Raw genomic sequence first — 15374 nt, forward strand, 5'->3', positions numbered from 1 at the left:
TTAATGCTATTTCCACTCACTAAATTCTAATCACTTTTCAGAATTGTCTCCCTGAGATTACTCCTGGAGCACAATGATTAGCGATTTTAGTATTCCCCAAATCTTCAGATAATTCCTACTAGCAACGGAATGGCTTTTACTAATTAAACTCACAGAATAATGATTGTGTTCCCCACTCCAGCTCTAAATTCTTTAGAGGGCACTTCACTTACACCACTACGCACCAACCACACAGCTTAGTGCAGAAGTGAGACTACAATTTTCTGATATTGCTCAATACACCCAATGAGATGAAATCTTTTATAGGCTTCATATCATTCAACAGTCAGTGTAAATATGCAGTAACTCTGGAGTTACTATGAATCTACAGCAATAGTCCCACTTTAAATCATAACTACAAGTTGAATGCTGCCATCACTCCTGGTCAATAAAGCCTAAGATATACATTCTTACAAATACACATTTTACATTGACTTTATGTTTAAATTTTGAATAGATACAGAAAATGTATCCAGTTAACCTAGAATTGGTCAGGGTTTTGTTTAAATTAATCTTAAAAAGACAGTTTTAGTTCTATATTGTGAAATTCCCAGTATTTTAATCACCCAACCCAGACTTTTAATTCTTATTAAGCTTCACTATTACTACATACAATATAAAACATAGGCACATGCTTATGAGACCATATCTCAGAACTATTTTCTAACCACGCTGTGAAACATCTTTAGAGGCTCCAAAATCCTAGCTGTAAAATTTAGAAGTTAGATACATCATATACAGCAATCCCCCCTTATCCACAGGGGATACGCTCCAACACCCCCAATTGATGCCTGAAACCTCAAATAGTAGCGAACCCTATATATACTAGGTTTTTTATCCATACATACATACCTTTTCTCTTAAAGGAAGCACTTTACAGCTTCTATTTGCCATATCCGAATTGCCAGCATCACCACTCTTGCACTCTGGGGCCATTATTAGGTAAAATAAGGGTTCCCTGAACACAAGCACTGCCATATCAGGACGGTGCTGATAACCAAGACAGCTACCAGTGACTAAGGGGCAAGTAGGGAAGAGTGTGCAGCATGGATATGATGGAAAAAAGATGATTCATGTCTGGGTGGGATACAGGGGCACCATGAGAGATTTCATCACGCTACTCGGAATAATGCACCATGTAGCACTTATGAATGGTTTATTTCTAGAAATTTCCACTTAATATTTTTAGACTGTGATTGACTATGGGTAAGTGAAACCACAGAAAGCGAAACCACAGATAAGTAGGGCACTGTTGTACATATTTTTAAAGACAGCATTTAATTCATAAACATTTTTTAATCTCTTCAAAATATTATTCACTACAAAGCTAGAAATTTTTTCTAATTTAGAGAAGTAGAATTCAATAATAAATGCTTTTCCCTCCCTCCTCAAGGAGACTAAAAATCAGTAAGAGTTAACTAGCTTAGGAACAACTAAAATTATCTTTTAAAATGAGATGGATAATACAAAATGCCTCCTAGTTGAATTAACTTAAGGTGTGAAAATCAATGAAGAAATGTCTCTAAAAAAGTACAGATAATTTTGTTTCTAACTGTTCTAAATGCTAGTCAAAAGAATGGAGCTCTGGCCCTTCAATCTGACTCGTTTAGCCAAAGTCAGCTCTGACAGCATCTTAAGTGGACCTGCCAGCCACCCATCGTACATATAAACAAACAATTACTCACCCGAAGAATTTATGTAGGGCCAAAAATAAAGTGTATTCCACTGAAAATAGAAAACAAAATGGGGAAAAAATCAGAATTTTTCAGTATTTCCCTATTAAATGACAGATGTATCCGTTAAAAAAAAAATCACAAAAACATCTCTAAATTTTCCTTTAAGAAATAAAATTTTATTTATAGCAAATATCTGGACTAGGTGAGATAAGGAAACAAGAGTTTTCTTTAATAATAAGTACATCTGGAAACCAACTGGAAGGTGGTTAGTATTTTAGTACTTAGATAGCAATTACTACCCACAGAAACTAAATTTCAGATGCGGTATCTATGTGAACTTGTATTGATTCCTATCTTAGTGAAACAAGATTAGAAGAATGTATTAAGGGGCAAGAAATAAAATTTTTCGAAATCGAAGACTAAAGGTAAAATGTTAACGATAAGAAATAAGAAATAATGGCAACAGAAATATATTGACTTCTATGTATATTTCCATACATAGATATGAAAAAGTTTCATGAAAAAAAAATACCAGTGGTAGCTTTCTAACCAAATATAAATAGATATGATTTAAATGTTCCTTTGCAATGAGGTTACTTTACTTACTTATAATATAGATTAGGAAGGAAGAAAACTGCACAAGGCTAGAATGATTCAGAAGTATAAGGTTAAGGGAATTGGGGTCCAAGTCATAAATTTTATAGCCAAGAAAAAAGTGCTTAAGAACAGCTCCATTAATCCCCAGCTCCGTCCTACACAATAAAAGCCACTCTCTTTAATCTTCCAAGTGCCTAATGCTGACTAAAGCGCTCTACAATTCCAGTTTACAGGCAAAAATGCAGATAAAGAAATGAAGTACTGTGAAGACACTAAAGAAACTATCTGCAACACAGGACTACTACTGCACCTTTTCCTTTTAAAAAGAAGAAGAAAGAAATTTGCTAGCTATCTTTTTAATAAAACAGCATTCTAAAACCTTATGCTGCCTCCAGGCCATTTAACTGTAAATGCCTGGTCCTTCATGAATTATGAACGTGATGATAAATGCAAGTCACTTAATCTGTATGGGCCTCGATTTCTTCATACATAAAATAAGAGGGTTAGTTTGGGTAACTGCTATGATTTCCCTTCAAATTTTATAATTTGGTTTAACTCACATTTCAATAACATGAAGTATATGTTCTGCAGGGAATGGGGTGGGGAATGTCAAGTCTGGGATAATCAGAAATGCACAATCTATAAGTCAGTTTAATGAGAGAAAAAAATAGATTTGTTTCAGATCATTAAAGGAAACAAAAGAAAAGCCCTTCTAATCGCAAAGCTCTGTCATGTCTGCTAATCAGCTTATGTGTCTGTAACACGGATGCAGCACCCATGTGTCCTTCTCACTACTGACAGCTGTTCTCTATTCATCAATTATTTTAATTTACCTTCTGGAACTGTGAATGATTTGGGACCTAAAGAACAAATTAACGTTTAAAGCAGGTGCAGCTTCATATGGCTATAAAAAGAAAAAATTCAATTAACATAAACTATATGTTGTGTATATGGATAAAATAGCTCTGGAAAAAGACACAAGAAATTGATTAAAAATGTGTCTCCAAGAAGGAAAACTAGATAATTAAAGAATAGGAATGGGAAGAAGACTTTTCACTATATATGCCCTTTTATACTTTTTGAATTTTGTATCATGTACAAACATTACCTATTCAAATTTTTTAAATGATAAATATAAAACATAAGTAATAAATCTCTAATTGCAAATAACTGAAAGGAATTAGTGATACAATGAATATAATGTATTCATTATGTGTATAATGAATACTATGTTAGAGTGATTTGTATCTTTTTCAACCCAAGACCTCTTCTCAGATTTGATTCAAAAATTATTGCAATCTTTCTTTATAAGACTAAAGTATTTGTGTTCTTTCCATATTCAAACCCACAAATAAAATTAAACATATTTAATTACTTAAATACTAAAAATTTATAAGATAAGCAAAAACTATTTTTGACTCACACTGTGTGATTAAGTCACATAACCCAGAAAAGGTAAAGAAAATAAATTGTCAAATTTGGCAACTAAAAATGTAAAATGCAAATCTACCATTTAGCAGAAGTTGCCATAAACAAAGTTAAAAGACAGGGACAAACTAGGACTAAATGCAACACATAACATAAACAGTTAAAATGGTTACATCTAGAACATATAAATAGCATCTTCAAGTCAATGCTCCCTAAAAAATCTAGTAGAACAACGAGCAAAGAATACAAACAGACAAGTCCCAGAGCTACAAATGACCAATAAATTTATGAAAAGATGTTTAACCTCACCAGTGACATTAAGATACCATTTATGGCCTACCCCTTGTGCAAAAATTAAAAAGACTTGAAAATATCTAGTGTTGGAAAGAGTGTGGTAAGTGCCTTTTCATGCACTGTATTAATGTAAATTGGGACAGACTTTTTAAGAGAGTCTGACAGTATGAAATTTTTATCTATGAAAATTTAAATGTATATACTCTACCAATTCCAGTTCTACTCCTAGGAACCTATCTTGCATAAATACTTGCAAATATACACAGATACATATACAAAGATGTTCCTTGAAGATCTGCTTGTAATACCTAGAGAAACAAGAGTAATAAACTGAGCTCCCATCAGTAGCAAATTGTTAAAATTATGGTAAATTGATAGTGCAGAACACTAATGCAGTGACGTGTGTTTACACCATCTTAACAATGGAAAAGGCACAGAACAATACAGCTATCAAATGTTTGCCAAATAGATGAATATACATAGGCCCATTTATTTTTTTAAAAGGAGGGCATAATATCTGTCTAAATAAATAACAAAGAAAGGCCTGGAGAGATACATATTAAACTGTTCAGAGTGGTTACCTCTGAAGAAAGGTATAGAATTGGATGGAGAGCAGGAAACTAGGAAGGGGAAAAGGGCTTGAAGGGGCTTTTTCACTCTTTGCCATTGGTATTATCTGAATGATTCACAATTAACATGTATTCATGCATTACTTGTATATTTATACATGCATTTCTTACACGAATACAATTTTTCATTTTAAAAAGAAAAAAACTCTGAAAATGGGAAAAAATTATAGGATTATATCTCAAAGGTTTTCTTCTATATCAAGGTACCAACTAGAGTAGAATCTCAAAGATAGAATTAACCGCTATGTTTACAATTCAAAAACTATTAGGTACTGTTCTAGGATCTTGTATTGTTTAATTGATCCTTATAACAATCCAATGATTAGGCAATTTCATCCCACTTTATAGATGAAGGCACTCAGCTTTGTAAGGTTAAGAAATTAGCCCAGCATTTACATTAAGGCTAAACATATCTCACTAGCAGCTGAATACCTTTCAGAAGTGTGTCAGGACCTAAGTCCTGATATCAGCAGCATCCATGTGAACCCCAACCAGGATATCTTTAAAAAACACAAGAGGGAACCTATTTAACAGGGAAGCAAAACAAAGGGCAAGAGGTAAATATATATATATATACACACACATATATATATATATAATTTAATTTAAATTATATATATATATATATATAATTTAATTTTGGATCAATTTTTCATTAGTTCCTTGTACATCTTGGCTGCCTTATCTTGGTAACCAGACAAGAAATTGTCTCCTCCTCCCCAATTCATATCTTAAGCTTTGTAGCAATGAAAATTAGGATTTCTGATTGTAAAAGAGATACAGAAATGCAAAAAGAGAACAAGCAAAGAGAGACAGAAAGATAAGATAAAAAGAGGAAGAAAAGGAGGAAAGGAAGGAAATACAGTAGCTGAAGATTATAACCCTAGGGCAAAATTGGAACCATAAGTCTGCCAGATTTTAAAGCTCTTTCTACTGTGTCACACTGATTCCCAAGAAAGGAAGGGCAAAGATGCCTCACAAAAACAAGAAAAAACATATAATGGTTACAATCACCTAAATATGCCAAAATGAAAAGGCTTCATAATACTGAAATATTTTTTTTAATTATTCTAACAGAATTTCCTAGTTCTATGATCTTCTACATTATTTTTCTATTAAACGATGTTAATAGGATAGGTAAATAACCTACAAGACTGAATTAATAACAATCTAACCAGACTTTTATACATGCATTTTTAGCTAAAGAGACAAAAAACACTAGCTCAACTGTGTAAGAAACTAAAATTAAAGATTACTTTTAATTTTAAACGATCTCTCCAAGTCTAATAAAATATACTTCCTAACCCTTACTTGATAAACCTGACTAAATTTTTAAATTATGTTATCTAAATGAATATTGCCATCTAAACATCAAAAATAAGCAGTGTTAAAACTGGTAGGAGGGAAGGGAACCTCCAAAAAAAGAACAGAAAAATTTAGATCTAAGAACTCTAGGGTATAACAAGTTTAAAATGAACTTTAGTTTTTAAAGTATCTATGAAAAACCATATTAAATATGGGGAAATATAAATATAGATTAAATTTTAACAATGTGGTGCTACAATGCTTTACTACTAAACATAATTTAGTTTTTGGAGCACTACTAAAAGCAAAATTAGGGTATTAAGGCACAAGAATTTTAGATCTAAAAACAAAATGTGTAGAAATTTTTACTTTATTCTTAAATAGTACATTCTTTCAGCTCACTTGCTTAGCGCATGGTCCATTGGGTCTGTTTAAGACCTATCAGACCTCTGCTGTGTTTCAGACCTCAGACTGAAATGAACACTTTTTCGAGTCAGAAAGCTCACAAATTATGTCACTTATCCCAAGAGAAAGCCAGGAGGTAAGGATGGACAGACCAAAGCAAGTCCATTCTTTAAAACAATTCAAAATGTGAATCTGACTTACTACTAAGCAACAGTACACCACTTAATTACACAATTATTATAAGATATCAGGTGGAGCTAAGAACTCAAGGTCTCCTGACTCTGAGCCAAAAGAGGTATTTTAGGTATTAATCATGCAAAGAATTAAAAGAGTTTTAAACAGTTACTTAAATCATTACAGCAACTCATGGTGAAAATTCAAACATTTATTAAACAGAGTTTCAACTTACAAACACATGTAAATAAGAAATATAGAAAATTTTTAATCTTAATATTTGTAAAATTAAATTTAAACTAATCACAAATTAATGGTATATCAAATTAATACTAGATCAAAGAAAATATACAAATTCATATAGTATTCCTTATTTATTTGTTTGTATGTTTTTATCTTATTTATTTGTGATAAAAGGATGCTTTCTCAAAAAACACAGTTTCACCTTTTATTAATTATATGATGAGACCTCCAGTATAGTTTTCTGTCACACCTAAAGCTAAGGTACCAAAGGCATGGTTTGTAAAATAGAGCAAAACTGTCCTTCATGTTCTTTTTTTATTCACACTTACTTTTTGTTTTCAAAGAGAAAAGCAAAACTTAAGGTATTTCTGTATGCTTCAAAAACTGAACTACACAAAAAAATTGATTTTTTAAGACAGTAGGTCAACATTCAGAAACATATAAGGAAATGTATTAAACCAAGTCACTAAAACTTGAAAATGTACTGAAAAGGCCAAAATTATACAAGCATTAGCCATTGAAATAAGTACAACAGAGTGTATACTATACAATTACCTCCTGAAGTTTTTCGTCCTTAGCTTTTGTACTTCCTTGCATTTACACATTTATCACAGAATTGAGTTGGAAGGTACCTTACTCCACGCTCCTACTTAGAACAGACTATCCAAATCCTTATCTCTGACAGATTGTCTGCCAACCTCTACATAAATGCCTCCAATGACTATACCCCCAATGCACCTGTGAAAGGCAGTCTTGATGAGCCTCGATGCATAAAATAGTCAAAATATCAACTTTTTGTTTTTTTGTGGATTTCCAACACATTTTGGAAAACAAATCTTGAAAGGGTTTTGTAGTCCCTGGCCCCTGAGTGTGGGCTAGATTTAATGACCCACTTCTACCCATGAGTACAATAGAAATGTGGCTGTCACTTCCAAGATTTACAGACTGCAGTATCCATCCTGAGCCCAGGCATGTGCCCTCTCTGACTACTCACTCATGCCACGTCATGAGGCAACCTTGTGGAAAGATCCAAGTGACACAACTAAGGGAAGACTCTAGTCAGCAGCCAGTGAAGAATGGAAGCCCTCAGTCCCACAGCCCACGTCACTGAGACTGGAAGGAGACCATGCCCGAGTCAAGCTTTCAGGTGAGACCACAGCCTCTGTGGCAGCTTGACTGCAACCTTGAGACCTTAACCATTTTGTCATGATAGCTGGATATATCCGAATGAATATTTCCATCTGCAGTCAGTTTCTGCAGAAGTTTCCTTTCTGGAAACTTCCAGAAAGGACGTTTAGGAAAGCAGATGTACATTTTTCCATATGCTTGTGTTTTGCAAGAATGAGTAACAATAGGAAATTTTTATACATAAAAATAATGTCATTTATATACAAAGCAGCTCAAATTGTTATTATTAAATGCATAAAATAGTCAAAATATCAACTTTTTGTTTTTTTGTGGATTTCTGACACATTTTGAAAAAAAATCTTGAAATCCATAAACACAGCAAAAGAGTTCAATCAGAGACACCTAGCTGGGCCGTTCCCAGATGCCCGACCCTTATAAATAGTGCGATTTCTTCTTTTAGATCACTAATTCTGGGGGTAATTTGTTACACAGAAACAGATAATATGGAACTTCAATTTTCTCATGTGTATAAAAAGGTTGTTTTTTCTAATATTGAATGGAAATCTACTTTCTTGTGACTTTCATCTAGTTATGTTTTCAGGGTCAGCATAATACAAGTCTGTTATGTTAAAAACTTTCACACATTTGAATCTGACAATAACCATGTCTATTCCTATACTTGCTTCAACCATTCTTCACATAGCTTTCAGATCCTCTATCATTCTGATCATTCCCCTCTTAAATTTGTTCATCTGCCTCTTAAAACATCCAAGATTTAACATAATATACCACATGTGGTCTGGTCAATACCATGTTTCCCTGAAAATAAGTCCGGGTCTTATATTCATTTTTTGCTCCAAAAGATGCACTAGGGCTTATGTTCAGGGGATGTCATCCTGAAAAATCATGCTAGGGCTTATTTTCCAGTTAGGTCTTATTTTCGGGGAAACACGGTAACTGTATAACACTTCCCATGATGGAAGCACTATACAATGAATACACCTAAACACCTAAAATATAAAGTGCCATAAAAGAAGTATAAATAAAATGCCATGGAACTTCAGAGGAGTAATGTGGTTTCCTGCTAATAATGGGTTTGAAGAATTGTTAATATCATAATATGCAGAGATGGGAAGGGAAAAGGCACTAACATTTATTGTGCGTCTACTATGTCAGGCTCTGTGCTAAATACTCCCGTATATTATCTATGTAATTCTTACAACTCTAGAATTTCATTTTACAGATGATTATACTAAGGCTCAGAGACATTTGGTACTTGTCTCAGGTCACATAGCAAAAACTGCAGGAGCAAGAATGGGATAACAGTATCTATCGGACTAAAATCCTGTGACCCTGCCACAATAACATTCTGACACTTACATGGGTAAAACCAAGAGGGGATAATTAGGATTCAAGTAATCTTGAGCTTAATGTCAGTCGAAGTTTTAGCAATTGGAATTCAACTTATTTCTTGTGCTGTGTAGTGATTTCACCATTCATTGGCTGAGTCGAAGGCAATGCTTCTTAAACTTTTTTCTTCATCAAGGCCGAAGAAACTGAATACGTCCCCAGAGAGCCCTTAAGCATGAGATTTCTTTGAAGTCTTTGAATTTTACCATAGAAATTACTGTGAGTATTACATTGCCTATATTATCTTTTTAATATAAAAACAGTATTTTTATCCAAGTCTTCATGTAAATTGATAGCATCTCCATAAGTGTGTGCCATGTTATGAGACCAGATTTACCCCCTGGCACATAGCAGCTTATCTCTAACACTGCAAATACTCCTATTTGAAAAGCACAGGTCAAAGAGGACAAAGTAAGCAATTTCTTTATAATTCAAGAACCAATGATCCACACTGAGGATTAATACCAAATGAAACTCAAGTCAGAGTTATTGGCTGTTAGCCTTATTTTCTAAATATGACAACATCCTACTGAAAGCAAGAAAGCAACTCTGACCCACATATAGAGAGGAAACACCCTTTTCTCCATGTCACCACAGTAATAAAGAACCTCTCCCAAGGAGTGAAGACGCACCTTAATAGTTCCCACGAACCTTTTAAGGCCATTGTAAGAAATAAGGTACTGGACCTGAAAATGCTAAATAGATCATGCAGAAAATTTTAATTATCCTTGCCAATGCTCCACTTTATTAAAAGGTAATCAATAAATGCCTTAAATTTTTTCCAGAGTGCTTTCAAGTACATTATTTTATTCAACTTCAGAGCTCATTCCCAGACTAAAACAATGACAGGTATTATCCCCATTCTACAGATCTAGAAATCAGAGTCAATAGTAGGGTAAGTAGCTCTTCCAAGATTGTAATCAGTAGCAAAGGGAAACTTAAATCCAGGCAATCTGACTTCCAGCTTCCTGATCTAGTAAGGAAAATTGCATCTTTTCACACTTATTTTGAAGTGTTTTTCAAACTGTAGCATATATCAAGCATACACATGCTGTCCATTCAGCAAGTAACTGATAAACTCGATTTCACAAACCAGAAGAGGCTGAATACAATTATGTAACTAGGAACATAAGATAGTACCCCTGGTCTCTTACAATACATTCCTATTACTGGCTTTTTTTAAAAAAAGAGAGAGCGAGAGAGAGAGAGAGAGAGAGAGAGAGACAGAGAGAGAAAGGAAGTCAGAGGGTGGGCAATAAACAGGTCAAAATCACTTCACAAAAACAATTACATATTTAGTATACTTGAACCTACTGTAATAATATGTCAACTGTAATTGAAAATTTTTTTAAATATATATTTATAATGGCATCTAAATTCAAGTTTTTTCTAACCTAACAATATACTGTTATGGCTTAATTGCTTGTTTTTTCCATCACTGTATAATAATTTTTCTTCCCTGTGTGGCAGCAATCTATCCCCCAAAACCTAACGTAAAATTGTTCATTACATCTTCCTCCCAAATGAGTCCTCAAGATTACACCATATAAAGGAAAATGGGCTCTTAGGCGTTTCTCCTTTCCTTGTAAAATTTCAATGCAACACATACCAACACTGAAGACAAAAAAAAAATCTACTTCAATTTACTGTGAAAACAGGTTTCCAGCATATTAAAAACCTACGTGTTAATTTCCGTGCCATTAACTTCTTGAAGTCTACAACAAAGGGAGGGGAATAAGTGGTAGGATCACAACCTATGAATCTGGGTGGAACAAAGACTTCTCCTTTCATTATGCAGAGAAAACCAAGTTGCCAAAATCGCCCCGCTCAGATACCGTGCGTGCTTAGTGACTGCAAGTCTGAGTACAGAGAAGAAAACCACAACTGCCTACCCCTGCCCCTTTTGCCCAAGGCCTGGCCTCAGAGCTAGAGCCCCAATCTCTTTCTCCCCAATATAAGGAACCAGCTTAAACCTATGAGCTCTACAATCTCCCGCGCCTCCTATGCAGGCGCCCCCCGCGCGGGACCAACCCGCCTTCCCAATCCAGTCACCGCCCTTCCCCCGGACCTCCCCGCCCCAGACCCCCAAAGGCTGCTTCTAATGACCACAGACGTAAGAAAGGCCAAACCCGGCCCCGAGGGGCTACCCCTCGCCGCTCGCTCCCGATCTAGCAGCTCCCTCCCCTCCTCCGGCCAACGCGTGCCCACTTCTTGCACGGGCTCGGCGGAGGAGCGAGGAAGGAAGAATCAAAGCCGTTTGCCCCTCTCCGCCCCTCGGCAGCAGCGCGATGGGCACGACCCCTGCGGCCGCTTACTGCTCAGGGACGAGCAATGCCCGATCGCGGGGCGTCGCTCTGCCCCCAAGAGCCGGGCTGGCAGTGAGGGGAAGGTGTGGTACAGGGACCGGGGCCTCACATCGGGACGGGCAGTTCCCAAGTCCTCCTCCGGCGGAGCTGGGGCCTCACCCACGACCCAGTCCCACCTAAGCCTACTTAAGATCCGTCTCCAAGGGCCGCGAGCGCCGCCCTTGGGGTCGCCCGGGTCGGAGCCCCGTCTGGTGGTGACAGGTGGCGACGGGTGACCATGGCAACACGAGGTGTGCAGCGCGGCGCGGCCCGACCCCGCCTCCGCCGCCTGGAGTCACGCACCTGAGGGCGAGCCCGGAGAAGCGGCGGAGAAAGCAGGAGGGAGGCCAGCGGCCGGGGTCCCGAAGCGACCGGTTCCGGGTGGGGTGGGTGCTCGAGGGCGGCGGTCTGGGCTTGGCGTCGGTCCTCCGGCCGCCCGTGCGTCAGTCCATCAGTTCGTCAATCCGTCCTTCCTCCCGTGTGCCCCTCCCGGGTCGGCGGCCGCCCAGCCCAGCCTCTTGCAGACTGCAGTTGTCAAGCGGTGCCGGAGCCGAGCTCCAGCCCCAAGCCCAGCCAATCGCCGCGCTTCCCCAAGGCGCCTCAGGACCCCGCCGAGCGGGGCGGCCAGGCAGGTGCCTGCGCGGAAAGGAGAACAGGCTGGGCGGGCCCAGGCCTGGCGAGGTGGGGAGACGCCTGCAATGACCCGCTCCAGCCCAGCGCTGCAAAGATCGACTGGACCGGGAGGAAGAGCTCACGGCGGCGACTGTGTGAGAGACTGCAGCCGGGACGCAAACCCCTTACGGGCGGTGACCATGCGTCCCGAAATAGCGCGGAGGGGATTGTCGCCTCCCAATCCAGAGTCCTCTGCGCATTAGAATTGACTCTTAATACTCCTCGATAATTTATTAATAAAGGCTAAGGAAATAAATCTTGCCTCCTTCCTCTTCTCTCTCCAGTTTTGCAAGCAAACCCCAATTCCTTCCTGAAAGCACCAGCAGCTTATTTGCCCCCTTCTTGAGTTCTCATTTTGTGATGCTGATCTGCCTAGAAGTATTTGTCAGTTACTTAATATTAAACGTGTTCACAGCTTTTTACTACCCCTTTGGATATACTAAGCAGCAAAACCTACTTCCCACCTCTTTGGTGCAGTATGACATCCAATATCCAGACCACCCACCTCTGGAAGATCATCATCTCTATCAATCCAGAAGTGAAGAATGCAGAACTTATTCTTCTCAAGAATGAACTTTTTATTATAAGAACTCTTAGCGTGTTCTTCTTCAGAACACGCTGGGAATTGCCTAGTTGTGTTTCCGGTTTGCAAACCCTAAGACCCCTGAATAAGTCTGTATCATTTATTTCTAGCCAAAGCCGCCTGATTCATTTACCCTCAGGAGTATAAATAGTATTCATAAGGGCTAATTGAGTATCTTAGCTCCCTAGTTCTTGATTTTAATCACCTTTCAAGTCAGCTTTTTAAATCTTAGAAGATTGTTCCTAGCTTGAATCATAGGAAGTCCCCTGCCCCCTGTTCCAGGCCATTCCAGGCCCAGCTCCAGGGTGAACACCGCCACCTGAATGACCGGATTAACCAGAGGAAAAGACCACAGACTCCACGAAGCTAAACAGAATTTCTATCACACAGCCACCTTGCGTCGATGGCTTTGGGTCCTGCTTCTTGGGCCAACACTTTTAACTGTTTAACCAAAATCTATTTTTTTTCCTCATGCAGAGGCCTTGGAGATACAGGTGATACCCCAGCAAGATTACCAGTCCCAACCAAAGAAGCCAACAGTCTTCCAGGCAGATCTCAAGACCCTTTCCTCTCATACAAGATCTGATAGGGCGACATTTTTGTGAATCCCCCAATAGGTAGGGACAGCTCTACGCCCCTGCCCAACAGGAATCAGCTACAGAAAAAAAGAGCTCCTGTCCCTCAACTTCCCATCGAGATTTTATGGGGATCACATCTCTCAAGGGGAAAACAAGGCAGGCAGTTAGAGATAGGCATCAGGTCTCTGCATTTCTGCACATCCAACACAACCCATAGAATGCGACCACCCAAAAGACCTCCCCTCTCTGCCCAAAACTTACCCTTCTCACTATAATTATCTACCTCTATGAGGAAACAAATGGGTATAAAATACCTAACTAGATTAAACCAGTCACTCACACCTTCATTTCGCCTGGGCCTCATTATACCATCATTATAATATCATACATATGCCCGGAAGTTCATTAATATTATAACAGACTGAATTCTGGGAAGGAACATGCAGCAGTCTGAAGAGATGAGGTACTAGCCTATTGTCAATCACAGGCGTCAATCAAGTGGTCCCATGCCTGGATAGGAACCGCCCATTCTACAGAAAAAAAGGGTAAAAATTCCAAGTCCTCGCCAGTCAGTGCCTTTGAGCCTTTTGAGCCCATTCTTCTGCTCAGGCCCACTCCAATCCCTTTGGAGTGTACTTTCTCTTCTAATAATGGCCTTGAGCCACTGCTTTCGGCTCGGGCCTCTTCTACCTCTTCGAGGTGTACTTTTTTTCCTAATAAAATGCTTTTTCACTACTTTACCTTGGTATCTTGTTCAATTCTTTGCTCGAGATGCCAAGTACCTGGACATTACGCCGAGAAGGGCCCACTCTCCGGTAACAGTATCCTACAAATATACAGGGCGCTCATCTGGGCTGAATTAAGCATTTGAGGTCTAACCACATAGAACTAAGGAAGAATACAGTGACACCAGCCATTAAGAGCCTCGTCCTCAACAAAGGCTAAAAGCCAAGAGTGAGCTGGGCCTCCCAAGTTGAGGAAATGTGGTAAAAAGAGATTGGTAATAAACCAAAAACATTTTTGGAAAGGAAAAATCTGACCCAATTTAAGATAAAAGAGGTGATAGCTTGAGGAAAAGGTTTTAAGAAAAATATTTACAAATTCAGGGAAATCAATTTGAGCACAAAAGTTGAACTGCAAAACTTCAACTGCCTAGTCCTGATTAACTTCTGGAAGAATGTCTTCATTAAGTACCCTCTTAGTGATAAGTGACAAATAAATAAAAACAACTTACTATTACCCTGGGTCTTGATATTTTTTTAAAAAAACCCTTTACATGTTTAAATTGAAAAAGTGCAGGTATATCCCAGAAATAGTATGTCAATTATTTGGCCCATATAGTTCACCTGAAAATCTGCTTTTCAATGTTGATTCTCAAACAACAGCAGTTCCAAGAACCAGAACCATTTAAATATTTAGAATATTCAATTGGACCTAGAAAGAGTTACTAATTAGGGACAATCTGACAAACATTTGACCACATATAAAAAGCAGAGTGCTATAAAAAATAAAGAACCTTACTGCTGGTACTACATTGGTTTTGGCATTCATTTAAGCACAAAATGAAGTGTTTGCCTATGTTCTCATTTAAACCTCATTATCTCCCTTAAGATGCCTGTTAATTATTCCCATTTAGAGGTTAAGGGAATAAGTTGCCCAAGGTCAAACGGCTGATATGTAGCACAGCCAAAATTCTAACTATTCTGACTCATACAACCTTCTTTTCCATTCTACCTCACTGTGTAACTGGAAATTTTAGCTGAAAGAAAATGGACTTTATCCTGACAAGAGAATAAAAGGTCTTATTCATGTTTATATCCCCCATGTCACTTGCATCTCAATTTTCAATAAATAGTAATCAGAATTGT

The 15374-nt window shown here is 38.0% G+C and overlaps 1 protein-coding gene across 8 annotated transcripts in view; it reads right to left on the bottom strand.

Annotated features, from left to right (window-relative positions):
• WDR47 (WD repeat domain 47) overlaps positions 1–12320 on the bottom strand; it is a 49508-nt gene extending 37188 nt beyond the window's left edge. For 3 of the 8 annotated variants that reach the window (XM_033093555.1, XM_033093554.1, XM_033093551.1), the window contains exon 1: positions 11977–12320. The gene's annotated coding sequence lies outside the window, so the exon portion shown is untranslated. Of the gene's footprint in view, positions 1–1724; positions 1765–11976 lie in introns of all 8 variants that reach the window. The other 5 variants (XM_033093550.1, XM_033093548.1, XM_033093553.1 and 2 more) reach the window with 3 other exon arrangements.
• Between the last annotated feature and the right edge of the window lie 3054 nt (positions 12321–15374).

Source organism: Rhinolophus ferrumequinum, chromosome 22, assembly GCF_004115265.2.
Source record: "Rhinolophus ferrumequinum isolate MPI-CBG mRhiFer1 chromosome 22, mRhiFer1_v1.p, whole genome shotgun sequence".
Classification (NCBI taxonomy): Eukaryota; Metazoa; Chordata; class Mammalia; order Chiroptera; family Rhinolophidae; genus Rhinolophus; species Rhinolophus ferrumequinum.